Genomic DNA, 6000 nt, shown 5'->3' on the forward strand with positions numbered 1-6000 from the left:
TCCAAATTGAGCATTTAGCCTATATTTTACCTTTTATTATAAAATAATTTAAAATATAATAATAATAATAATAATAAATTTTTAAAGAATAAGACAATTACACACAATTTGATGGTTTTATTTTTAGCCAGTGATAATAAAAAACGGCCATAACTCACATAGAAAAACCACAAATTTAGGTTAAACAATAACAATTTAAATATTTGCCAACCAGTTTATTTATTTAATTTTGTGTGTAAATTAAATATATCAAATTATTAATTTGTCAAAAGAGTAAGATTAAAAAATAATTTAAATAATTAAATAATCACAATAATAATATAAGAAATAAAACATAATAGTTTTTTAAATAATTAAATAATTTTTTTATTAAATAAATTTTCATTTCAAATAATTAAAATAATTGAGAAAATCTAGATATATTATTCATTAGTTATTATATTTTTATTAAAAATAGTCAAAATAAAATAATCAAATGAACTAAAGAAATATATTTTTTATTAAAATAAAATTTTAAGTAATTTATATTTTAAAATAAAGAATATTTAATCCTCGGGATTGTCAATAGCTACACGCTAGGTATCAATTAAAATAAGGGTTAATGTTATGAATTATTCATAAACTTTGAGCTCAACTATAACTCTAATACCAATTTGCAAATCGCGTTAATATATTTTGTATCCAAATTATTTTGAACCTTAAGGAATTTATGAAATGGTCTAGGAGAATATAGAAAATTAATTTCTTCTATCATGCAACACTCACATAAGTTATGCTTTAGTTCTTAACCATTTTTTTGTGGACAAGAAACCCATAAGATGGACAAAGCCAGAGAACGGGTCTTCTATGATTTTCTTAGGTTGTGTTTAACCTGTTATTTTTCTTTGAATCTATTGATCCATTTTTCTATTGTTCCAAAAGGAAGATTATTTTGAAAAAAAGGGTAAATAAGGATTTTGGTTGGATAAATGAATAGGTTATTGTTTTAGAAGATGGTAGAAGCAGCAAATTGATATTTGGTTGGTATTGAAAGGGTGTGAAGAATGATTTGGGATGTGATGCTGATGTATATATGGTACATAAAATGTCATGTATTCTATATTTACTAGAGCAAAGATATTGGTACATAATTTATTGCTATGGTGTTCGCTTGAGATGGTTTTGGAGGTCAGTGAGCTATAGTTTCAGGCTTTTCATTTTTGCTTCTTTTTGGGCAAAAGCAATATTATAACTATTGTTAGTTTTAGTCAATCATTTGAATTCTTAGTCTCAAAAATCATTTTTTTCTTGGATCTTAAGAATAACATTTTAAAGATTAATTAAATTCTAATCAAAGTGTTAGCTAACTTGACCTACTTGTGTTCTATTCTTTGTAAAGCTGCATTCTGTCACCATATCACAGTCCAATTCAAGAGTAAAAAAACTTTGATACCCTATTTCAGTCTACGATTCTAACCAGAATAATTAAAGTATTGTTTCATTATGCATGCTTAATTAGTTATGTCAAACAACTATCTTATAAAATGTACATTTTTTTATAAACGTGAAGCCTTATCACTTCGGTAAATGTAAAAGTTATGTTATCACATCAACTTTATTAAAGTTTTCTACTTTGTTAAAGTTATTTATCTATTTTATAAAATTATTTGTCTTGTTATATAAAGTACTTAAAAAGATGTATTAATCTAGTTACAGTTCAGTTCTTTTCTCGGGTCATTGTCACTATAATATTGTGTAATAGTGCTAGATAGCTTATTATGCCAAACAATGTCCAAAATTAGCCAAGAAATATGTTTAAATGATACAAAATATTGCTAATATTTCTATTATTAATCTTTTAGATGATAATCTTGAATCAATATTTTCCTTTGATGATGAACAAATTCCATAATTATTATTTATGATAAAGAAGTATACTAATGATTCACACTCATCAAATAATTATTCAGAAGATTATTCAAACGAATAAATGTAAAACTGTCAGATGGTTCAAACTAATCAAAGAAATAATAAAATATTCAAAATGATATCTAACTTTTAAAAAACTATAATATGATACCCTATGTTTTAAATCTGTTAATTAATTTAGTTCTCACCCTAAACCTAAATGGTTAGCTCTAAATGATTATACATAATGGAAAAATAATCCTTTAAATACCACATCAATTAATGAATTTCTAATTCAAATGTCACATTACAAATTTATAATCTATGATCCAAATAAAGCAGCTCTCTAGGCTCTTAGAGGAACAAACTTACAACTAATCATTGGTGTCCTAAATGATGACCTTCAATCCCTTGCCATTGCCTTAGTTGCAGATGATTGGGTTTAAAAAAATGTAATAACATTCTCACCAACCATCAAATTTGGATATATTTTTGTTGGAAATGAAATAAAGCCAACCAATGAAGCAAATCAATACGTTCTTCCTACAATGAAAAACATTTATAATGCTTTGGTGTTAGCAAAATTAGATGGTGATATTAAGGTTTCTACATTATTATATACAAGTTTGTTGGGCAATTCTTATCCTCCTTTACTATACTTTTTTATGTTATTACTAGTTCTTGCATAACACCAATTATTGAATTCTTATCAAGCACTAAGGCACCTTTTCTTGCCAATATTTACCTTTACTTTGCCTATATTGGTGACCTAGAAAATATAGGTGTTGACTATGCCTTGTTTGTTGCTTAGGGAACATTGGTAGAAGATGGCACCAATAGTTATCAAAACCTTTTTGATGCAACATTGGATGCTTTTTGTTTTGCTGAAAAGGCTTCCAGGTTTGCTAATTTGGAGATTGTTGTATTAAAGACTGGTTGGCCATCACTAATGAGGCCACAGCAACTATTAAAAATGCAAGCACTTACTATGAAAATTTGATCAATCATTTTCATGATAGAACTCCTAAGAGGCCAAAAAAACCTATAGAAACTTATCTATTTGCAATTTTTGATAAAAAATAAGCAAAGTCTAGCTAAAACTGATCACCATTTTAGCTTTTTCTACCTTAGCAAGCATTCAAAGTATGAAATTAGTTTTAGTGAATTAGAAAATGAAAGCTATAAGGAAAGAAATCGGGGATTATAGCAATAGTTTGGTTTCCTCTTTTTAATATATATATATATATATATATTTCAAATCATGGTTTCCTTGTATCAGAAAAACTATTTCAGACCATGGTCTCCTTGTAAAAAAAAAAATTATGGAATAATTTTGACTAAGACTAATGAGTTGAATTCTTTATGACCTTCATGCATGTTTACATTTAAATAAGAATGCCTTGTTACCCTAAGTCATAATGATTTTAGGGATAGTTGGAAGAAAAATTTTAAAATTTTCAAAATAAGGGGAGTCACCACCAATCTTTTTTGTTATGTGTGATTTGTCACCTAAAATATTTATCTTTTTAATAAATAATAAAATATCAAAAAAATAAATTTGATCTATGAAAACTAAGTTAGGTTCGAGAGTCGATTATACATGAAAAATGATTAGCACCCCTACTGATAGCACTAAAATATATAGATTTTTACATGTAAAAATGGTGTTAAAATTTAAAATTTTGGATGATTTTTAGTGCTTTCCATGTTGTTTTCATGGCTTTAGGTTTTTCAAGCTCAAGACTTCATTTTCATGCAAGCCATGCATACAAGCATGTAAAGAGTATATTTGACCCAATAATGGAAGCTTAATGCCACCCACTTTGGTGCATATTCATGCAATTTCAAGTTTACTTGGACTCCACCACATTCGAACAAGATACAATTTTGAGATAAGCATGCTTTCTTTGCTTAGCCATGAAGAGAATGAATTGCACAATGACTTTATCATGTTCAGCCATGCAAAGGAGAAGAAATTGTAAGACCATAGATTTTCTAAGCTTAATTCATTCAGCCAAAGAAGATTTTATCCAAGGAGGACTCTTTTGCTTAACATTGAAGAATTTCAAGCACCAAGAACTATCCACTATTCGATAAAAAATGGTTGTGCCTATGATAGACTCTTTAACTCATCCGATGAAGAGTTCTGATAAAGAAAGGGATGTGCAAGATAATTGAAGAAAAATTAAAATATTCTTAAAATTCCATGCTTTAGCTGAATCCAAGAATGGAGATTTATCAAGAATGAATCAAGCATTGATAAAAGGACCAAGATTGCACCATCAAAACCCCATTCAACCAATCATGCTCTAGTTTGAAAAAGTCCTATTTAGCTATAACATGTTGGAAGATGAAGATAAGCTTATCACCTAGAGTTTGAATTTGAAAATACAACTCGTAATTCCCATCTCTTTGGTCAAATCTCACTTTATAAATAGGGAGACCATTAACCTCATTTCATTATCCCATTCCTCACTTTTTTTTTCTCTTTTAATTCTTAGTTTTTAGTTCTTTTATTCCTTTAGTTGAGTTATTGGCTTAGATGATAGATTTGCCAATAACAAAGCTTTGTTCTTTAAATTCTTTTTTAATCAAGAAGTATTTCATTCTAGATCTTTCTTTTCTTATTTTTAAGGTTCAAATCTTGTTCTTGTTTTCTTTAAATTTGACAAAGCAAATTTTATTTTTCAAGATCGAAGGTTTTTTATTTTCTTGCAAGATTTGGCCATCACTCTTTTCTTTATTGTTCTTTAAGTTGTTTTCCTACAATCTCGATTTTCTTTAGAAACATTTAGCTATTACTCTATTTTTTTGTTTCACAATCTTTTAATTATTATTTTATTAAATTTAGTTTTTGGCATTAATCTTTTACTTCTCTAGTGATAGTAAGTGAAGTTAAGAACCTTACTTACACATCATCTTTAATTTTTACTTAACTCCTATAATCTTAAAATCTTAATTTTCATATGTTTAGATATAAGCTATTAGGCTTTCACCTTTGGTAATTATGAATAACCCAATATTCTATTCTATAATCCCTAAGGGATATTAGAATATTTTACTTTATTATTTGATTTGTGCACTTGCAAGCTCTATATGAAAGGTAGCAACCAAGTTTTTTACGCCATTGTCAGGGATTATAGTTGTGTTTTGCAATATCAATAAAGAATTCTTAAGCTTTTATAATCTAAACCTTTTTTTTTTCTTTTGTTTATTTATTTTTCTTTGGTTTTTTTTTTGTCTTTTCTTGTTTGCGTGCGTAAATTCAAAAGTGTTAACTTAACTCCAGTTGATCAAGAAATAGAAAAAATCTTTAAAAGAAGAAGAAAAGAGTAATCAGCATCACCTATACATACTTTAATGGCGAATGTAAATAACGGGGGCAAAGAACTTTGAAGGATTATACAGTTCCCAATGCAGATGGTTTTCAACCATCCATTAGAAGGCCAGCTATTCAAGCCAACAACTTTAAGATAAAGCTTTCAATTATAAAAATGGTCCAAACTTCTATACAGTTTGGAAAATTATCAAGCGATGATCCAAATCTCTATTTTTTTATTTTTCTTGAATTATGTGACACTTTTTGCTATAATTGTGTTTCTGATGAAGTTATAAGACTAAGATTATTTTTTTTTCTTTTAAATATAAGGAAAAAACTTGATTATTTTCTTTACCACCTGGTTCAATCACAATTTGAGATAATTTGGTCCAAAAGTTCTTAGCAAAATTTTTCTCACTTACAAAAACTACCAAGCTAAGGAATGAGCTCACCACATTTCTCTAAGCTAATGGTGAAACTCTATATGATTAATGAGAGAGATTTAAAGAATTACTAAGAAAATGCCTAGATCATAGAGTACCTCAATGGCTTCAAAATTAGATTTTTTACAATGGTCTCACATCACCCATGAGAACTATTTTAGATTTAGCTATTAGAAGGGCTATATTGAGTAAGGCTTCTAAGGAAGCAAATGAGCTCATAAAAAAATGGTTGCTAATAATTACCAATGGGACATAGAAAAATAAATAGTAAAAGTTTACTGATTTATTTGGGGTTAATGTTATTACTTCTATCAATTCCCAATTAGTTGCCCTAACTAAAAAGATTGAAGC

General features: G+C 27.6%; 1 non-coding gene across 1 annotated transcript; it reads right to left on the reverse strand.

Annotated features, from left to right (window-relative positions):
• Positions 1–5638: 5638 nt before the first annotated feature.
• LOC149518407 (small nucleolar RNA R71) lies at positions 5639–5745 on the reverse strand. The gene has a single exon (XR_016343411.1). It is a non-coding gene; the product is annotated as a small nucleolar RNA R71 (small nucleolar RNA).
• Positions 5746–6000: the final 255 nt, after the last annotated feature.

This window comes from Durio zibethinus, chromosome 6 (genome assembly GCF_047325235.1).
Source record: "Durio zibethinus cultivar Kanyao isolate XHJ-2024 chromosome 6, ASM4732523v1, whole genome shotgun sequence".
Classification (NCBI taxonomy): Eukaryota; Viridiplantae; Streptophyta; class Magnoliopsida; order Malvales; family Malvaceae; genus Durio; species Durio zibethinus.